The sequence below is a fragment of the Sarcophilus harrisii genome, chromosome 6 (genome assembly GCF_902635505.1).
Source record: "Sarcophilus harrisii chromosome 6, mSarHar1.11, whole genome shotgun sequence".
Classification (NCBI taxonomy): Eukaryota; Metazoa; Chordata; class Mammalia; order Dasyuromorphia; family Dasyuridae; genus Sarcophilus; species Sarcophilus harrisii.
In genome coordinates, this window is record NC_045431.1 from 168289154 (window position 1) to 168310282 (window position 21129).

The following is a 21129-nucleotide window of genomic DNA, read 5'->3' on the forward strand; positions in this document are numbered from 1 at the left end:
AAATAAATAAAGAAAGAAAAAAGAAAAAAGAAAAATGTCTGATATGCATTTTTGTAGTTAAATAAATACCAGCATGTGCTTTATTTTTAACCTAAAAATCATGAGACTCAAGTGGGGAAAAAAAGCCATTCTAAATGGAGGACACTAGAAAGATGGCAGAATATGTCAGTACTTCTTATGGTGTAGCTCTAAAAAATCACCATTTCTTTATTAAATTCTTCTGCCATCATATGTTAAGCATGATGATGTTTCTCTAAAACTACAACCAACTTTGGAAATGTCTATTCATTATTGACATCTAAAATTTTACATAGTGTTGAAGGTGGAAAACTGCATATTTATCTTTGTAACTTATTATTCATAACCAGCGGGACCTGCTGGAAGTTCAAATCTTCATGAGAGTTCTTCTCTAAGGACCTGATTCCTATAATGTTAGTCTGGAGTTAAATCACATATTGTCTTGTTTAATGGTCTTGCTACTTTAATTTTTTTGGGTCAGTTCTGGAAAGTGCATCATTTACAAGTTTTTCCCATAATCTTCAGCCTTTCGGTTCATACATAATCATATGGATCTTGCCTTCCTTATCCAAATAGTTCTTGAGTAAATGAATTAAATATGAGTCTTGATATGGAACCATCTTGTCAGTCTCATACATTTGGTTTTCTTGAAGTACTTCCATTCCTGTTCTTAGTGTCATTAGTGACTGATTAATGTTAGCAGCATCCCATAGTCTGTTACCAATTTCTTTTGTCCATTTTCAGCAATATGAATTAATGACAACTGGCTTAAAGTGATTTGTTGTTTTTCCTACAATATGTTGACTCCATCTGCATTCAATAGAGTTTGAGCCAATTTAATTATCAACACACTGTGTGATCCAGTAGAATCATCATTCAATTGCATATTGGCCTTGCCTCTCTTCTTGTGATTTTTTTCAGAAAACTTCAAAAGATTCTTCAGTAGATTTTACTTGTACTTCTGTGCATCCTGCGGTACATATACACACAGATGCACACAGATACACATACACACACACATTCTGATTCTTATCCTTATGTAGCACTTTAGATTTTGAAGCCTTTAGTTTCATAAGATAAAGTGATACTTCCATAGTAAATCTTATATTAATTATTATACATTTCATTCTGAAACAAATTTACCACAAACACTGTCTTCATCAATTTCTTTTGATTTTCAAAATTTTCACATTTATCATATCTGCATTGGAAAAAATCTTTGGACTGGGCAGGGCCTCTTTTCTGCTATTCTAATAAGACATTTATTTCATATTTGACTGGACTTAAAACCATATTACCTGATTTGAAAAGATTTTATATTATTAAATATCATGTTCAAACAATGAAAAAGCAAACCTTCCTCACCAGGAGAATCAGTCATCATGTAGGCTTTTCTACTTCCTGGAACTCAGAAGGTGAAAAGGAGACCATCTTTTTTGTCCATAAATGAAGTCATCGAAAATTTTTTAATCCACACTTAGTTCTCACAGTCCTCTCTCTGGATATAGATGGCTCTCTTCATCACAAAATCATTGGATATGAATCGTCTTATTGAAAAGAGTCATGTCCATCAGAATTGCTCATCATATATTATTGTTTCCATGAACAATGATCTGGTTCTGATCATTTCACTTAGCATCAATTCATGTAAGTCTCTCCAGGATTCTCTGAAATCATTATGCTGATCTTTTCTTATAGAACTATAATATTCCACAACATTCATGTAACATAACTTATTCAGCCATTCTTCAAATGTTGGGCATCCACTCAGTTTACAGTTTCTTAATATTACAAAAGGGCTGCCACAAACATTTTTGCACATATGAGTCTCTTTCCCTCCTTTAAGTTCTTTTTGGGGTATAAGCCCAGTAGAAACACAGCTGGATCAAAAGGGATGTACACAATGATAGCCCTTTGGGAATACTTTCAAATTGCTCTCCAGAATGGTTGGATCAGTTCACAACTCCACTAATGATGTATAAATATCCTAGTTTCCCACATTCCTTCCAGCATTCATCATTACCTTTTCCTGTTATCTTAACCAATCTGAGAGATGGGTAGGTACTTCAGAATTGTCTTAATTTGCATTTCTCTGATCAATAGTGATTATGAGCATCTTTTCATATGACTAGAAATGGTTACAATTTCTTTATCTGAAAATTATCTGTTTATATTTTTTTCACCATTTATCAATTGGAAATGGTTTAAATCCTTATAAATTTGAGTTAGTTCTCTATATATTTTAGAAACAAGGCCTTTATCAGAACCTTTTAATATAAAAATATTTTACCAGTTTATTACTTCCCTTATTATCTTTTCTAATTAGTTTCACTTGTGCAAAAACTTTTAAACTTATTATAATCAAAATTATCTATTTTTGTTCAATAATTTTTGTAGTTTTTCTTTGGACACAAATTCCTTCCTTCCACACAGATCTGAGAGATAGACTATTCTTTGTTCCTCTGATTTGCTTATAATATCATTCTTCACTGGGAAATGAATATAAACTGCTTGGATTTTTGTTTTTCTTGGCAGGTTATTTTTACCTTCTGAATTCAGTTCTTCCTGTGCAACAAGAGAACTGTTTGGTTCTGCACACATATATTGTATCTAGGATACACAGTGACATATTTAACTTGTATAGGACTGCTTGCAATCTGGGGGAGGGGGTGAAGGGAGGGAGGGGAAAAGTCGGAACAGAAGTGAGTGCAAGGGATAATGCTGTAAAAACAATTACCCAGGCATGGATTCTGTCAATAAAAAGTTATTATATATATATAATATATATATATATATATATTATATATATATAATATCATTCTTTATGTCTAAATCATGAATCCATTTCAACCTTATCTTGGTATGTGATGTTAGGTGTGGGTCAATGCCTAGTTTCTGCCAACTAGTTTCTAATTTTCCCAGCAGATTTTGTCAAATAGTGAGTTTTTATTCCAAATCTGGGGTCTTTGGGTTTGTCAAACACTAGATTGCTATAATCACTGACTTTTTTGTCCAGTGTACCTAACCTATTCCACTGATTGAAAATTCTATTTCTTAGTCAATACCAAATGGTTTTGATGAACATTGTTTTGTAATATAGTTTTAGGTCTGGCACAGCTAGGCCACTTTTATTTGCATTTTTTTTCATTAATTCCCATGAAGTTCTTTATCTTTTGTTCTTCCAAATGAACTTTATTATTTTGTAGCTCTGTGAAGTTGGAATTTCTCTTTGTATCTCTTGATGTTGGACTTTGTTGATAATATGTAAAAATGCTGACGATTATATCCTGCAACTTTGCTAAAATTGTGAATTGTTTCTAATAGTTTTTTAGTTGATTCTCTAGGGTTTTCTAAGTATACCATCATATCATCTTCAAAGAGTGATAATTTGTTTTCCTCATTATCTATGCTTATCTTTTAATCTCTTTTTCTTTTCTTAGTGCCAAAGCTAACATTACTAATACAATACTTAATAGTAATGATGTTAGTGGGCAACCTTATTTCATTCCTGATCTTACTGGAAATGGTTCCAGTTTGTCCTCACTACATATGATCTTGCTAATTGTTTTAAATGTATGCTACTGATCATTTTAAGGAACACTCCATTTATTCCTATAATCTCTAGTATTTTTAATAGGAATGAGTATTAGATTTATCAAATGCTTTTTTTGCATTTATTGAGATAATCATATGGTTTTTGTTAGTTTTGTTTATTGATATATACTATTTACTATATATATAAAACTATTTACATAATTGAATATATTAATATTCAATTATGTAAATAGTTTTCCTAGTATTGAATCAGCCCTACATCCCTGGTATGAATCCTATTTGGTCATTTATCTATTATCCTGAGGATGGCTTTCTATAATCTCTATACTAATATTTTATTTTAGATTTTTGTATCAATATTCATTAGGGACATTGGTTTATAATTTTCTTTCTCAGTTTTTACCCTACCTGGTTTAAGTAAAAACACCATATCTGTGTCATAAAAGGAATTTGGGAGGACTCCTTCTTTTTCCTATTTTTTCAAATAGTTTGCATAGTATTGGAATTAATTTTTCTTTACATGTTTGGTAGAATTCACATATAAATCCATGTGGCCCTGGAAATGTTTTCTTAGGGAGTTGATTAATAGCTTGTTCTATTTCTTTTTCTAAAATGAGACTAATTGAGTAATTTGTTTCCTCCTCTGTTAATCTGGACAACCTATATTTTTGTAAGTATTCCTCCATTTCACTTAGATTATCAGATTTATTGACATATAATTGGGCAAAATAACTCCTAATTATTGTTCCAGTTTTCTCTTCATTGGTGTAAAGTTCTCTCTTTTCATTTTTGATATTAACAATTTCTTGGGGCGGAGCCAAGATGGCGGAGAAGACACACGCATCTTTCTAAGCTCTTCTCTTACCCTCTTTATCAATATTATATCGAGCCTCAAAATAGTCTTGACTGCTACAATTGTAAAGATAAGGTGAAAACTCCCGCAAGAAAATCTGCAGTCTCCCAAAAAGGTTTTCCGGGGCCAGGGGAGATCGGGCCAGACTGGGAGAAAATTAGGTTCGAGGAGAGTCTCAAACCAGGGTGAAGGCCAAATCTCAGCACAAGCCGGCAGCCCCAACCCCACAGTAAGGGGCTTTTCCTTGGGAGTTGTGATCCTGCAGGGCAGGAGGCCGAGCCCTGGTTCCTCCAATTCGCAGGGGGGCTCGGCTTGGGGATAGGCCCAGGGCCGATTTGCACAGGCAGAACCTGGGCAGAGTTTGGGCTGCTGCATTCTGCGTCTGCGCCAGCTGCTAATACTCACAGTCCCACAAGGGCTCCCCGGCAGTGACACTTTTCCACTTAGTCTCTAGCCTAGGGGCAGCGATAATCCACTAGCCCTACTAAGCAGTTTGATAGCTCGGGTGCTGAATCCACCTCCTGTTGGGGGGAAAAAACTCACCGGCCCCCATACCTGGCCAGAAATCGGTTTAATCTCTCCTATTCTGCAGAGGAAGCTGGTAACCCCCTTGTAGACCACCCTAAAGGCAAACATGAATAAAAGATGAAAAGAAAATCGACAGCTTCTATAGAAAAGAGCAGGTCAGCAAACCTTAAGAGACCCTAAAACAAAAATGCACGTTTCCTCCTTTAATAATGCCTCAAGAAGAGGCCATTAAAAGCTAAAAGAGTTAAAGATAAATGGGGAAAGGGGGAAGCCTTTACAAGGGCAACAACCCCTGAAATACAAATTGAAAAGTTAAAAATTCCCCAGGAAGTGGGAAACAAAATTAGTGAATTGAAAAGAAAATAATTCACTAAAAAAAATTAGTGAAATGGAAAAAAATTCACAGACCAAAAAATACATTCAAAACTCAATTGGAATATACAGAAAAAGTAAAAAGCTAATAAAAAATAATTCTTTTAAAAAATTAGAACTGAACAAAAACTAATGATGATTGAGACGCAAGAATCAGTCAACAAAAACAAAAAATGACAAACTGGAAAAAACCACGAATTATCTATTTCTAAAACGACAGACTTGGAAAATAATCTGGGAGAGATAATCGGGATTATTGGACTTTAAAAACTAATGAAAAAAAGAGCCTAGATACTATTTTACAAGAAATCATCAAAGAACTGAATGTAATAGAATAGAAGGTAAAATAGGCATTGAAAGAATTCATGAACACCTTCAAAGAAAAATCCTAAAATAAAACCCAAGGAATATTGTCCAAATTTGAACATCAGATTAAGGAAAAAATTTTACAAGCAGCCAAAAAAAAACCATTTAAATACCGAGGTGCCAAATAAGGACACCCAAGATCGGCTGCCTCTACATTAAAGGAAAGAAGGCCTGGAATTGATTTCAAAGGCACAAGAACTTGAGATGCAGCCAAGAATAAATACCCAGCTAAGTGAGCATTTTCCAGGGAAGAAGATGGAATTTAATAAAAAATGAATTATTTGTTTCTGAAAAAACCGAACTAAACAAAAATTTGATTCCAAAAAGAACTCAAGAGATGCAGAAAAGGTAAAATAACCTTGGGAATTGTATTTCTGTTGGATATACAAAAGAATACATGTATAATTTGATTGTGCTGATAAACATAAAAAAGGGAAGTAGATAGGAAAAGGATGATGGCAGAATAAGGTGGGAAGGAGGGATGAGGAAACCAACCCACAAAGAGGCTAAGGAAACTTATCAATCTGAGGAATTTAGAGAGGGGGAGGAACAGTGGAATCTTACTTCTCAGAGTTGGCCAAAAGAAAATAATTGACATTTGTTTTGAAAACCCTCCCATTAAAAGGGGGAGAGGAAAAGGGGAAAAGAAAAAAATAAGGGAAGGAAGGGGGGAAAGACCAAAGGGGGGGGGAGGGATTATAAAGAGGGATTAAATCGTGAACAAGAGGGTACATAAGAAAAGGGGAAAGAGGGTTGGGGGAGGCAAGAATAAGTACAAATGGGTTTTGGGAAGGGAAATAAATTTGAATCAAAAAGAAAAGGTGGGGAGGGTGAACTGGATCAAAAAGGAAAAATATTTGTTTACAAAAACATTTTAAAGCAGGGGGATGCATAAAAAAATAAAAGGCTGGAGCAAAATCTAATGCTTCAGGTGAATAAAAGCAGGGTATATCCTTATCTCAGATCAAGCAAAAGAAAAATTGATCTAATTAAAAGAGATAAGGAAGGAAACTACATCCTGCAAAGGGGCATAAAACAACAAGCAATATCAATATTAAACATATATGCAATGGTATGGCACTCAACTTCCTAAAGGGAGGTTAAGAGGCAAAAAGAAAAGAAACAAAACTTAATAGTAGGAGATCTCAACCTTGCACCTGAATTAGACAAACAAACCACAAAACAAATAAGAAAGAAATTAAAAAGTAAAAAATATTAGAAAAATTAGGTGTTGGATCTTTGGAAAAATTGAATGGAGATAGAAGAGAATATACTTTTTCTCACAGCATGGAACCTATTCAAAAATTACCATATATTGAATAAAGACCCTAAAATTAAATGCAAGAAAGCAGAAATAGAAATGCTTTCTTTTCAGATCATGAGAATAAAAACTACATTCAAAAAAAAAGGAAATAGACCAAAAAGTAATTGGAAACTAAAAATCCCTTAAAGAATGATTGGGGAAAGCAAATTAAGATACAATTAATAATTTCACCAAGATAAACAATGATAGACATCATACCAAAATTTGGGGATGCAAAAGCGTAATAAGGGGAATTTTATATTTGAGGCACTTGAATAAAAAGAAAGAAAAAGATTAATGGGGTTAATAAAAAAACTAAAAAAAAATTAAAACCCCCAACAAATAAATTGGAAATTTAAAATTAAAAAGGAGAAATTAAAAAATATTGAAAGTAAAAAAACTATTGAGCTAATTAATAAAACTAAGAGTTGGTTCAAGAAAAAAGCCAATAAAAAATAGAGTTTGGTAAATCGAAAAAAGGAGGAAAATGAAATTAGTAGTCTTAAAAATGAAAAGGAGAACTTTACCTGAAGAGGAAATTAGAGAAATAATAAGGAGTTATTTTGTCAACTTTATCCAATAAATTTGATAACCTAATGAAATGGATGACTACCCCAAAATACAACTAACTAAAGAGGAAAAGTAAATTTTTTGAATATCCATTTCAGAAAAGAAAAAACAGGCAATTAAACAACTCCCTAAGAAAAATCCCCAGGACCAATGGATTTAAATTAAATTTTCCAAACATTTAAAGAACAATTGGCCCCAATGCTATATAAATTATTTGATAAAATAGGGAAGAAGGGTCCTACCAAATTCTTCTATGACACAGACATTATATCCCAAACCAGGTATGAAAACAGAAAGAAAATTATAGAAATTCCTAATGAATAATGCTAAAATCTTAAAAAGAATTAAAAAGACTCGAAAATCATTCCAAGATAATACACTATGATCAAGTAGGTTTATACCAGAATGCAGGGGTTAATATTAGGAAAACTATCAATATAATTGGCCATGTCAATCCAAATTAAAAAACCATATGATCATCTAATGTGCAGAAAAGCATTTGATAAAATCCAACCCATTCCTATTAAAAACACTTGGGAAGGAAAAATGGATTTTCCTTAAAATAATCCAGCACTATTTAAAACCATCATAAGCATCATATTAATGGAGACAAACCAACCATTCCCAAAAGTCTGGGGAAAAAGGCCCCCTACCCGTATATTTAATATTTATTAGAAAGCTGCTATAGAATAAGAGCTGAGAAAGAGATTAAAGGAATAAGAATGGCAATGGGAAGCCAAATTATCTTTTGCGATGACATGATGGTATACTTAGAGAACCCCAGAGATTCTGCTAAAAAGTTATTAGAAATAATCCACAACTTTTAGCAAAGTTGTGGTTATAAATAAACCCACATAAGTCATCAGCATTTTATATATCACTAACAAAATCCAACAGTCAGGTTACAAAAGAAATTCCATTTAAAGTAACTACTGATAATATAAAATATTTAGGAATCTATCTGCCAAGGAAAATCAAAACTTTATGAGCAAAATTACAGACCCTTTTAACACAAATTAAGTCTGATCTAATCAATTGAAAATATTAAATGCCTTATGGGGAGCAAATATAATAAAGATACAATATTTAAACTAATCTATTTATTTAGGCTATACCAATCAGATCCCAAAAACTATTTTAATGACCAAAAAAAACAAAAGTTCAATGGAAAAACAAAAGGTCAAAATTTCAAGGAATTAATGAAAAAAAAACAAATGATGGTGGCTTAGCTTACCCAGATCTAAAACTATACTATAGAGCAGCATTACCAAAACAGGATTGGCTAAGGAATAGATTAGTTGATCAGGGAATAGATTGGTTAAGGATAAAACACAACAAATATTAAACCTAGTCTTTAAACCCAAAGATCCCAGCTTTTGGGATAAGAACTTATGTTTGATAAAAATTGCTGGGAAAATTAAACTAATATGGAAACTGGCATTGATCCATACTTAACCCGAACCAAGATAAGGCAAAATGGGTTCATGACCTAGGATAAAGAATGAAATTATTAATAAATTAGAGGAACATGGATGTTACCTCTCAGACCTGTGGAAAAGGTTTTTATGACCAAAGAGAACTAGAATCATTACTGATCAAAAAATAGAAAATTCGATTATACCAAACTGGTTTTTGTACAAACAAAACAAGCAGACAAGATTAGAAGGGGAAGCAAAAACTGGGAAAATATTTTTTACAGTCAAAGGTTTGATAAAGGCCTATTTCCAAAAATATAAAATTAACTCTAATTTAAAAAAATCAAGCCATTCTCCAATTGAAAAATGGTCAAAGGAATGAACAGACAACTCAGATGAAGAAATTGAAACATTTCTAGTCATATGAAAAGACTCCAAGTCAATTAATGAGAAACAAATTGACAACCTAAGATACCACTACACACCCGTCAGATTGGCTAAGTGAAAAAAAAATGATGATTGTTGGAGGGGATTGGGAAAACTGGGACATTGATTCATTTTGGTGGAGTTTGGAAGTCCAACCATTTTGAGAGTAGTTTGAACTATGCTCAAAAAGTTATCAAACTGTACCCTTTGATCCAGAGTTTACTGGGATTATATCCCAAAGAGATTATAAAGAAAGGGAAAGGGACCTTATTGCACGAATGTTTTGGCAGCCCTTTTGTAGTGGTAGAAACTGAAACTGAATGGATGTCCACGTTGGGGAATGGCTGAATAAATTGTGGTATATGAAAATTATGGAATATTACGTTTTAAAATGACCAACAGGATGATTTCAGAAAGGCCTGGGAGACTTAACAAGATGCTAAGGAAATGGAGGACCAGGAGATCAATACTTCAACAAAATACTAGATGATGCCAGTCCGATGGATCCCATCCTCACAAGAGATCAACCAAATATTTCTAATGGAGCAGTAATGAACTGAACTAGCTATACCCAGAAAAAAGAACTCTGGGAGATGACTAAAACCTTACATTGAATTCCCAGTCCCTATATTTATACACCTGCTTTTTGATTTCCTTTCACAATAATTGTACAATAATTAGAGTCTGATTCTTTTTGTACAGCAAAATAATGTTGTGGTCATGTATACTTATTGTGTACTGTTATATTTTTAATATATTTAACATCTACTGGTCATCCTCCATTTAGGGAGGGTGGGGGGGTAAGAGGTGAAAAATTGGAACAAGAGGTTTGGCAATTGTTAATGCTGTAAAGTTACCCATGTATATATATCCTGTAAATTAAAGGCTATTAAATAAAAAAAAAAAAAAACAATTTCTTTTCTTTTTTCCTTTATCTAATCAAATTAACTAAAGGTTTTTCTATTTTGTTAATTTTTTCACAAAAGCAACTCTCACTTTTGTTTATTAATTCAATAGTTTTCTTATTTTCAGTTTTATTAATATTGCCTTTTATTTTCAGAATTTCAAATTTGGTATTTAGTTGGGGGTTTTTAATTTGTTCTTTTTCTAGCTTTTTTAGATTCAAGCCTAATTCATTGATCTTCTCTCTCTATTTTATGCAAGTTAGCATTTAGAGATATAACATTTCCTCTAATAACCACTTTGGCTGCATCCCACAAATTTTGGTATGTGGTCTCATCTTGTCTTTCTCTTGAAGGAAAGTATCAATTGTGTCTGTTTTGTTGTTTCACCCACTCATTCTTTAGGATTAGATTATTTAGTTTCCAGTTAATTTTTTGTCTATTTTACTCTGGCCTTTTTATTGCATGTAATTTTTATTGCACAATGATTTGAGAAAAAAGCATTGACTATTTCTGCCTTTTAGCACTTGATTTTGAGGGGTTTATGCCCTAACAGATGGAAAATTTTTGAATAGGTTCTATAAAAGACAAAGAAAAAAGTATAGTCCTTTCTGTCTCCATTCAATTTTCTCCAAAGGTCTATCATCCCTAACTTTTCTAGCATTCTATTTACCTCATTAACTTCTTTCTTATTTATTTTGTGATTTGAGATATATAGTTCTAAAAGAGCCTAGAGAAGTTAAGAGAACTACAAGAAGAATTAGAGAGCAAAACTATACTAATAGGGGATCTCAACCTTGCTCTTGCTGCCACAAGTCTCTCTCCACTTCAGCCTATCTTCACTCAACAGTCAAAATGATCTTTCTAAAGTACAAGTTGTATCATGTCAATCCCCATTCCCATATACACATTCAATAAGCTCCAATTTCTCCCTTTTACCTAAGATCCAATGCAATAATAATCCCTTCTTAGACTTTTAAAGAACATCATATTCTAGGTCTCTAGTCTTCTATGCTTTGCTCTTCTTTGCATACTCAACAATCTGATAATACTGATCCACTTGTTGAAATATTCCACAGGGTCATTCTCAAACTCTAGTCCTATAGTTAGTATTAGTAAAGGATAGAATAAAGAAAGTTCCTGTGTTTTTATTGATCTAGAGAATGAATTTTTCTATGTATCCTTAAAATTTATTTATGAAAATTTGTTATGTCCTGAAAAGTGTGATTCTTAGCATCTTTCATCCCATTTAAAGATACTTCACTACTGTCTCCAAAGAAATAAAAGTAAACCATAGAATATCAAGGACCATTTTACATTCTTCTTTCCTCCATATATTTCCATAGCTAAAACATCCATCAACAATGATAAACTTGGCTCAGCAATGTAACAATCCAAGACCACCCAAGACTTGGATTGGAAAATGCCATTTCCATGTGGAAAAAGAACTATGGAGACTGAATGCACATTGAAGTATGTTATTTTCACCATTTTGGGTTTGCTTTTTCTTTCTTTTGGCTTTTCCCCTTTTGGATTTTATTCCCCAAAATGACTAATAGGGAAATATATTTTAAATGATTGTACATATATATCTATATCAGATTTCTTGCTATCTTGAGGAAGCAGGGTAAGGAAAAGAGAGAGAAAACATTTGGAATTCACAATCATACAAAAATAAATGTTGAAAACTTTCTTTACATGTACTTGGAAAAATAAAATATTACTGAATTCAAATGAAACAAATAAAGAAAGCAAGAAGCAAATAAAGAAAGCAAGAAGCAAATAAACATTCATCACCAGTTAACAAACAACAAGGTATGGCTCTCCATTCTTAGAATGATTCTCAGACAATAATCTCTGCTTTTGTTTGGACCAGACAAAGTCTTTTTTTTTTTATCTTGGTAGAGTCTATTAGAGTTTATTCCCTTTTAGAACAACTTTCAGGAATCCAGGATCAACTTTATACTACATTGAGGCATTAGAGGAAGACTTGGTTTGCCTTAACAACAGTTAAAAGAAAGGATAAAGACTCACAAATACTCATTTTTCTAAAGTAAGCTACTTGTCAGGATAATTGCCTTTAAGGAAGGAAAAGTAAAAAAAAAAAAAAAAAAAGACCAGGAAATTTCATGACTCAAGTAGACTTCAAGAAAGAAGGAATTTTACTCTATGTTTTGCCATAGGCAGTTCACTAGGGGAAATGAGACAAAGAGATTAGAATGGTTAGATAGCTAAAAACAAAATATATCTCAAAGGGAAAAGTAAAGAGAGTCACAAAAATAAGCCCAGGTTTTACACATGGTTGGCTCTGGAAAAATAAACAATATACAATGAAGTTAGAAGTGCTTAGTTCCCTATTGGGGTCAGGAAGGAAAAGCTGCTAGAGTTCTCTAGCAGAGACAGACAACATCCCTGAATGTCCTCTATGTCTCCAATTCTTGTAGGAGTGGAATTGTCTGAGAGTTAAATCAGGCTTCAGTGTTATCAATTGATCATTAAGAGATAAGTTTTATGACAAAAATATCATAATGAAAATTTATTGGAAGAACCAGAATACTGAATTCAATATTTGGGAATAACTCAAGATTTCCTCCATATTATATCACCCACAATGTGCAATATACTTAAATGAGAATAATCTATGAATGAAATGCAATATTATTGTAATGTTACTGTAATCCATGGGTCAAAGCCCATTAGTGAAGGTTGGTCATGGCATGCTCCATGCATATCTGGAGGGCAGAGTCAGCAAGTATTTGATAAAGGAGAAATTAATCGTTTTGCTTTCAACTTGAGGAAGATTCTCATGGCTACAGAATCTTTTCTTAATTTTGGAAAGAAAAAAAGACTTTGGGAAGAAAAGCCAACACAGTTGAAGTAAAAGTGCCTCTGTTTGTGCTTTTCTTCTCAGAGATTCTTTTTTTCTGTGGAGCTATTCCTTCATAGAATCTGTAATCACATATCTTTCTTGGAGTTGGAAGCCTGTAGGTTAATCTCACTTCTCTTAAACTCTTGCCAACTCTGCCCTTCAGGCAGACATGGGGCAATCAATAATCAGTCTCCCCTAATGAGGAGCATCTTATGCAAATGAACTTTGAGTTCTGGATTATGTAAGAAATGATTAAAATAAAAAATTCAGAGAAACATGGAGAAGGGCAGGAAAGAGAATAAATATTTATATGCTATCTACTCTATGGCATACATTATGCTAAGCCCTTTTTCACAAATACTACTTAATTTGATCCTTACAACAACCATGACAGATAGAGATTATTATTCCCATTTTACAGTTGAGGAAGTTGAGGTAAACAGTGAGTTGCTCATGGTCACAGAGGTAGGAGATATCTGAGGCAGTATTTGAATTCAATTTTCAACTTCGTGATTCCAGAGAACTTAAGAGTCCAGAATGAGAGGTGCAACATCATAGATATGGGGGACATGCAAAGAGGCCAATTTATGTGTAAGAAAGTTTAGAATGACTGAAAAAGAAGAATTTGTTAAAAGAAAGCTAGAAAATGGTAAGAACTTTAAATGCCAAATGGATATTTATTCCTGGAGACAATTGGGATCCATTAGATTTTATTGGGCAGCTAAGTGGTATAATGGATAATGTGCTAGACCTAGAGTCAGAAGGACCTGAATTCAAATCTGCCCTCAGACACTTAATAGCTGTGTGACCTTGGACAAGTCACTTAACCTTGCTTGCCTCATGTCTAAAATAAACTGGAGAAGGAAAGGGCAAACCACTTTATTATCATTTACAAGAAAATTCCAAATGAGAACACAGAGAATTGGATATGACTGAAATAATTTAACAAAAAAAAAATTATTAACTGTGTGTGGGTGTAGTGTGAAAGTGGTAATGTGCAAGACCTATATTTTCAGAAAATCTCTGTAGCCACTGGATTAGTTTAGAATAAATTCAAGTAGAGACAGACTCGAGGCAGAAAGACCAACTAAAAGTTGGTCAAGAGGTGATGAGGGCTTTAAACTTGGTTGTTGGCTACACAGCATAACCTGACAACAATGTCTTGCCCAAGGACTGGAAATATTTAGCATGTAATTAAATTGAGAAAATATTGCTTATGAGGTATATAATTGATTTAATTTGTAATTTTTTCTATCATTGTATATATCTAAAGCCCTCATTAATCTCAAAAGTTGCCTTTCTGAAAAACCATGATTTAGATGGGTCCTACTAGGAAAACAATGCCAAGTCATTAAATGAAGACTATGAATTCAATATTTTCTTATTTAAATTGTTGAATTAGTATCTATAGTTTAGCTTGGATAAATCTGGTACTGATTATGATGATTATTGCTATGGTTTTGAGGTTAGGCATGATTATAGACAACTGTGGGTACAGAAAAGTAATCTTACTTTTTTTTTTTAAAAAAAAAGCTCAAATTCAGAATAGCTCTCATATAGACCCACCATTATATGTTTTACAGATACATTTTGAAAATGCTATTATGATGTGTGTGGCTCACCAAATTATATGTGACAAAGTTACCCATGGAAATGCCTTAGGCTACTTTTTATCCAAAGCTCCAAACTCTTAACTCTCTCTGGTCAAATACACATGAAACATTTTTATATTACATAAACAAGGAAAAAAACCAGGAATAGCAAAGAAAGAGATGGGAAGGAAATCTATTTCAATCTGTACTTAAAAAGTTCATTACTTTTCTCTCTGGAAGTGGATAGCATTTTTCATCATGAGTAGTTTGGAATTGTCTTGGATCATTATTTTAATCAAGGTTGTTATCTCTTTCACAGTTGATCATCATTATAGTTTTGTTACTGTGTGAAATGATTTCCTGGTTCTGCTCACTTCACTCTATATCATTTAACGTATGCCTTTTCAGGTTTTTCTGAAACCATCATTTTCTTCATTTCTTATAACAAAATGATATTTCATCACCTTCATAGCTTGTCTAACCATATCTCAATTGATGGGTATCTTCTCAATTTCCAATTCTTTGCCACCACAAAAAATTGCAATAGATATTTTTATAAATATACATGCTTTTTATCATCTATTAAAATGTTTTATCTTTTTTTTTACCTGAAGAGTTGGTTGTTAAACATTTGCCAACACTTCACTACTTAGGATGTTATAGCTGCAATAAATCAGAGAGAAATCTGTCACAAAAGTACAAGCAGGCAAGAAAGTTTTCCCCAAATCTTCAAATTCATATGTTGAAAGTAAAGAGAGGTGTTATGTCAGCACTACTGCTGTCCTCATAGAGCACCATTAAGATGTATGGGGTGTTCAAGAAACACTAGCACCTCTGGTGTGAGGACCTGCCAGGTCCTTTACAAGGATGCTCATCCACCTTTGGTGTTCTGTTGGCTCTCAACTCTTATCCATGACTCCAAGAAGCTGTAGCATGCTGAACCTGCTAAAACATCTTGGCAGATTAAACCAAATTAATAAATAAACCAAATTAAGGTAATGAAGAGGCTTCAAACCCATTGGTGAATTAGAGGGGTGTCCACTACAAGCACATGAAGACTTTCCCAGACCAAATGATAAGAATTTGTTCCATTTGTTCAAATGGCCACAAAGGAAGTTGAAGCAGGAGCGGTGGAGTACTTACATCTTGATCAGACATCAAAGATGACAAACTCATCTAGTACATCTCAGGCCATTATCTATCATCTTGACTTTTTCACCTGTCACTGAACTTTGATAACTCTGGAAGAGAAAGTGAGAATGATGACTTTGTGCATTCTGTCTCATTTAAATCCAATTAACCTACAAACAAAGACATCAAACCATGATGTCATCAATGCTCTTCAAATATAAAAAAGCATGTGTTACACTGTTGCCCCTCATAGGGGATGGGATGAAAAGAGGAAAAAGCCAAAGATGAGCATGGACAATGGCTGAGTTAACTGGCCCATTTTGCTGAGATATCTGATGGTGAAATTTTTATCCTACTGTTTCTCATCATGTTTTAGCTCTCTTGCATGGAGTCAATATACACCAATCTTCATGTCTTGGTTGTTTTTAACTGCCATATAAGTTCAAGAGAAATTGATTTTCAAAGATTACATTCAGTATGTTTAGATATATCCTTAAGGTTTGAAAAGGAAAAATATCTAAATCAGAAGGTGTAGTCACTTATAACACACAAAAAGAAAAAAAAAGTCTTGTTAAGTGGTTGAATATTACCTGGGAGCTCAAATGAATGAATGAAAATATGTTGAATGAAATGAAAAATATTGTGGATATAATCTGGATTGTGCCCAATAAGTAAATAGTTTTATGGAGAGACAGGCCTGTGCTGTGAGAAAATATTGAGGGGCCCATGAATATCTGCATAAGGGATTTGCTTTAGTTGGTCCATTGACTCTTGGAAGGAATATAGAAGAGGAAGAATATAGAGACCTGAAACTCTGAGAGACCTGAGTTGATGCACTGAGGTCAGGACAGCTGAGCACTTGAGGCTAACTACTGATTGGACAATACTCTATGGGCATATGCTTGGAAAATGGCTCTTCCCACTATCCTGTGCTGGCTCAATCATTGGTGTATACAGAAGATTGTAGGAGGAACTAGGAGGTGGAAGTAAGACTAGCCAGGGGCACTTTGGCGGTAAACGAGGAAGAAGGTTGTGGAGATTCTACTTCCATCCCCCTTCACTTCTACCCCTATAGACCAAGAATAAAGACTAATGACTTTGCTTATCCTGACTCCTACTGATTCTAAGGTATCCAGGGTGCTAATGTGGTTATCACAGAAGGAGAGGAAGAAAGGAAGACAGAAAAAAAGAACTGACAGAAATAGAAACGAAAGAAAGATAAAGAGAGACAGAGCGAGACAGAGACAGAGAGAAACTGAAGGGGGGATTGGAGCCCTCTAAGTTGTATACATCATGTCTGTGTACACATCATTTGTGTGTGTGTGTGTGTGTGTGTGTGTGTGTGTGTCCCTCTGTCTCTGATTCTCTGCCTCTCTTTCTCTCTCTTTCTTTCTCTCTGTGTCTCTTTCCCTATCATTCCTTCTCTCCCTCTTCCTCCCTCCCCTTCCTTATTCCCTGTAGAGTTTCAGAGGAAACTCTGAAAAAGAGCTCTTTTTTATTTTTGGTGAAACAAGTGAGTTTCACTGACTTGCCCTAAGTCACACAGCTACTAAATATTAAGGTGTCTAAAGCTGGATTTGAATTTGAATGACACTATCCACTGCAAAATCTAGCTGCCCTGAATTCATTTATTATATTGTAACCTCTAGAACTCTTATTTTCTTTGCCATTTTGCTTACATAAATGGGTTTATTCTCCATTTACTGGTTTTGACAGTCTTTTCTATAAGCTGCATTTGATGGAAAATGGCTAAACTACAAGATATACAGGCATTGGATCATATTGATCCAGGTAAGCTATAACTGTATTTAGAAGTACTTCTGTTGATTTTCTGATCAATGAACCTTGGTAAAACCTGAACCTTGAGAAAGAAGTTTTTAAGTGATAGAAAGAGGTATGGTAAGTGAATCTGGAGGGGAAAAATTTAAACAAAGTCTCTGAGGCAAATTCCCTCTTCACTATGCTTTTGTGAGCGCAGAAAATATCCTCAGCAATATCCTCATTCCCATTTCCTAAATGGCAAAATGGAGGATGATCACCAATGGAAACATCACACTCAAGGGGATGAGTAAAGGGAAGAATAAGGAAACAATGGTTCTATCTAAATGAAAATGGATTCAGGTGAGAGAAAACTTTTTTTCCTTTTAAGTTATATAAAATCTCCCCCTTTTGATTCTACACATGGATATCTTTTCTTCTCTGATAGATTATAAGCTTCTGTATCCAGGAAATACTTCATATGATTATATATTTAGAGTTGGAAAAACTTTGAAAACCATTGAAAATAACCCCCTCATTTTTCATGAGAAAACTGAGATACAGAGAAGTTAAACAATTTAACCAGACCCATTTCTGAGGCAGGATGCAGAGGCAGGTCTTTCAAATTTCAAGTTTAATGTTGTTTCTTTCTGGTGAATATGAGCTCCTTGAAAGCTGGAACTAACTATGTCCCCACTTAAAAAAAAAATTCTGACTGCTTAGCACAGCTCCTGGAACATGGCAGGTACTTAATAAGGAGACAGCTAGATGGCACATTGGGTAGAATACTAGATGGGGAATCAGGATGATTTGAGTTAAAATGTAGCATTAAACATTTAATAGCTTGTGCTTCTCAGCAAGTAACATTTATTTGCCTCTGTTTCCTCAAATGTAAAATGGGGACAAGAATAGCATAATAATATCTACCTCCCAAGACTCCCAAGGCCTCATTTCTAAAATTTGCAGAGAATCAACTTAAATTTGTAAGAATGCAAATCATTCTCCAACTGATAAATGATCAAAGGATATGAACAGAAAATTTTCAGACATAGAAATTAAAATCATTTCTTGTCATATAAAAATGTTCTAAATCACTATTGATTAGAGAAATGCAAATTAAAACAACTCTGGGATACCACCTCATACCTCTCATATTGACTAAGATGACAGGAAAAGATAACAATAAACGCGGGAGGGAATGTGGGAAAGCTGGGACACTAATACTTTGTTGTTGGAGTTGTAAACTGATCCAACCATTCAGAAGAGCAATTTGTAACTATGCCCAAAGGACTGATGAATTGTGCATACCGTTTGATCCAGCAGTGTCTCTACTGGGCCTGTGTACCGAAGAGATCATAAAAAAGGGAAAAGGACCCACATGTGAAAAACGTTTGTATTACCTCTTTTTCTAGTGCCAAGGAACTGGAAACTGAGTGTAATCCCATCTGTTGGGCAAAGGCTGAATAAGTTTTGGCATATGAATGTTATAGAATATTATTGTTTGATAAGAAATGATCAGTAGGATGATTTCAGAGAGGCTTGGAGAGACTTACCATGTACTGATGCTGAATGAAATGACCAGGAGATGCATCATACATGACAAGAAGAAGATTATATAATGATCAATTCTGATGGACTTGGCTTTTTTTCAACAATGACCTGATTCAGGCCAGTTCCAGATTTGGAGAGATCTATCTGCATCTAGAAAGAGGACTGGGTGGGGGGGGGGACTAAATGTGGATCACAACATAATATTTTCACCTTTTTGTTAATGTTTGCTTTCTTTTTTTTATCTAATTTTTCTTGTGCAGCATGATAGAAAAATTACATATTTAGCATATTGGATTAATTTTTGTCTAAGGGAGGAGGTGAGGGGAAGGGAGGGAAAAAATTTGGAACACAAAGTTTTGCAGAGGTCAATGTTGAAAACTATCTTTGCATATATTTTGAAACTAAAAAGCTATTATTATAAAGTTATACTAACTATATATATATTTGAAAAGAATCTTTAAAAAAAAACTTCAACAGCAACAACAACCAAAAAAAAAAAAAAAAACACCAATCAGTCTTTTCCTATTTCCTGTGTACAGTTGAATTTAAAAAATACTTTATCCTTAAGGATGCATAAGTGGAGTTTGGAGTCCACTGAATTTAGGAGGATTGAAGATTTTTTACTCATGCCAGGCCACTGTATAAGCCAAAAAGAGACTTCTTATAAAGGAGAAAATACAGGGATATAAATTACTTTAAATTTATTTTGAAAACCCAGTGGGATTTTTGAGTTTTCTTATCTATGAAGCAAACTGGAAAGCCTACAAGGGTAAAAGATGCAGGTAAATTAGGGTAGTAGATTAATCACTGGATCTGAGTTCAAATTATCTTTTGGATACTTTACTAGTTTTGTGACCCTTCAATTTCTCTCATACTCAGTTTACTTTATTATAGAATGGAGATGATAATTACAACTATTTCATAGGACTGTTTTAAAGATTAAATGAGATAACATATGTAACATGATTTACAAATTTTAAATTCTATACCCACATTGACTATTATTTTTGCTCCCCACAATGAAGATCCTTTCCAAACATGTTTTTCAGTGATGTCCAACTTTTTATAATCTCATTTGTGGTTTTCTTAGCAAGGACACTGGAGCATTTTGCCATTTTCTTCTCCAGTTTATTTTGCAAATGAGGAAACTAAGGAAAATAGAGTTACACAACTAGTATATCTGAGACAAAATTTGAACTCAGATCTTCCTGACTCCAGGCCCTGTACTCAATCTATTGTGCCTCCAAGTTGTCCCTTTTTAAACATACCTACTTCTTTCTTCTTTTTTTGCCTTAAACATATATAATGATATTTTAAATACAAAATTATTATTTTGGATATGAATACAACTTTCAAATATTTACTAGTATTTAGAATCAATTCATTTCTTATAAGGAATAAGAAGAAGCCATTATAATTACTACAAAGCTTTTAAAGAATTTAATGTCACGTTTGGTGTTCCTTTATGTCTAGCAGTAATGATAGAGAAACTCATTTTAAAGAACAAATTGTAAGAAAAAAGTGTAAGACAGCATATTTTTTTTTTACCTTTTTAAAAAAAATGTATAATAGCTTTTTATTTACAAGTTATATACATGGGTAATTTTACAGCATTGACAATTGCCAAACCTTTTGTTCCAATTTTTCCCCTCCTTCCCCCCATCTCCTCACCCTGATGACACATTGACCAATATATGTTAAATATGTTAAAGTATAAATTAAATACAATATAAGTATACATGTCCTAACAGTTATTTTGCTGTACAAAAAGAATCAGACTTTGAAAAAGTAGCCTGTGAAGAAAATTTAAAATGTAGGCAGACAAAATATAGGGATTGGGGATTCTATGTAATGGTTCATAGTCATCTCCCAGAGTTCTTTCGATGGGTGTAGCTAGTTCAATTCATTAATGCTATATTG

The 21129-nt window shown here is 33.6% G+C and overlaps 1 pseudogene; it reads right to left on the reverse strand.

The window, feature by feature from the left end:
- Positions 1 to 233: 233 nt before the first annotated feature.
- On the reverse strand, positions 234 to 1474 carry LOC105750487 (annotated as a pseudogene).
- Positions 1475 to 21129: the final 19655 nt, after the last annotated feature.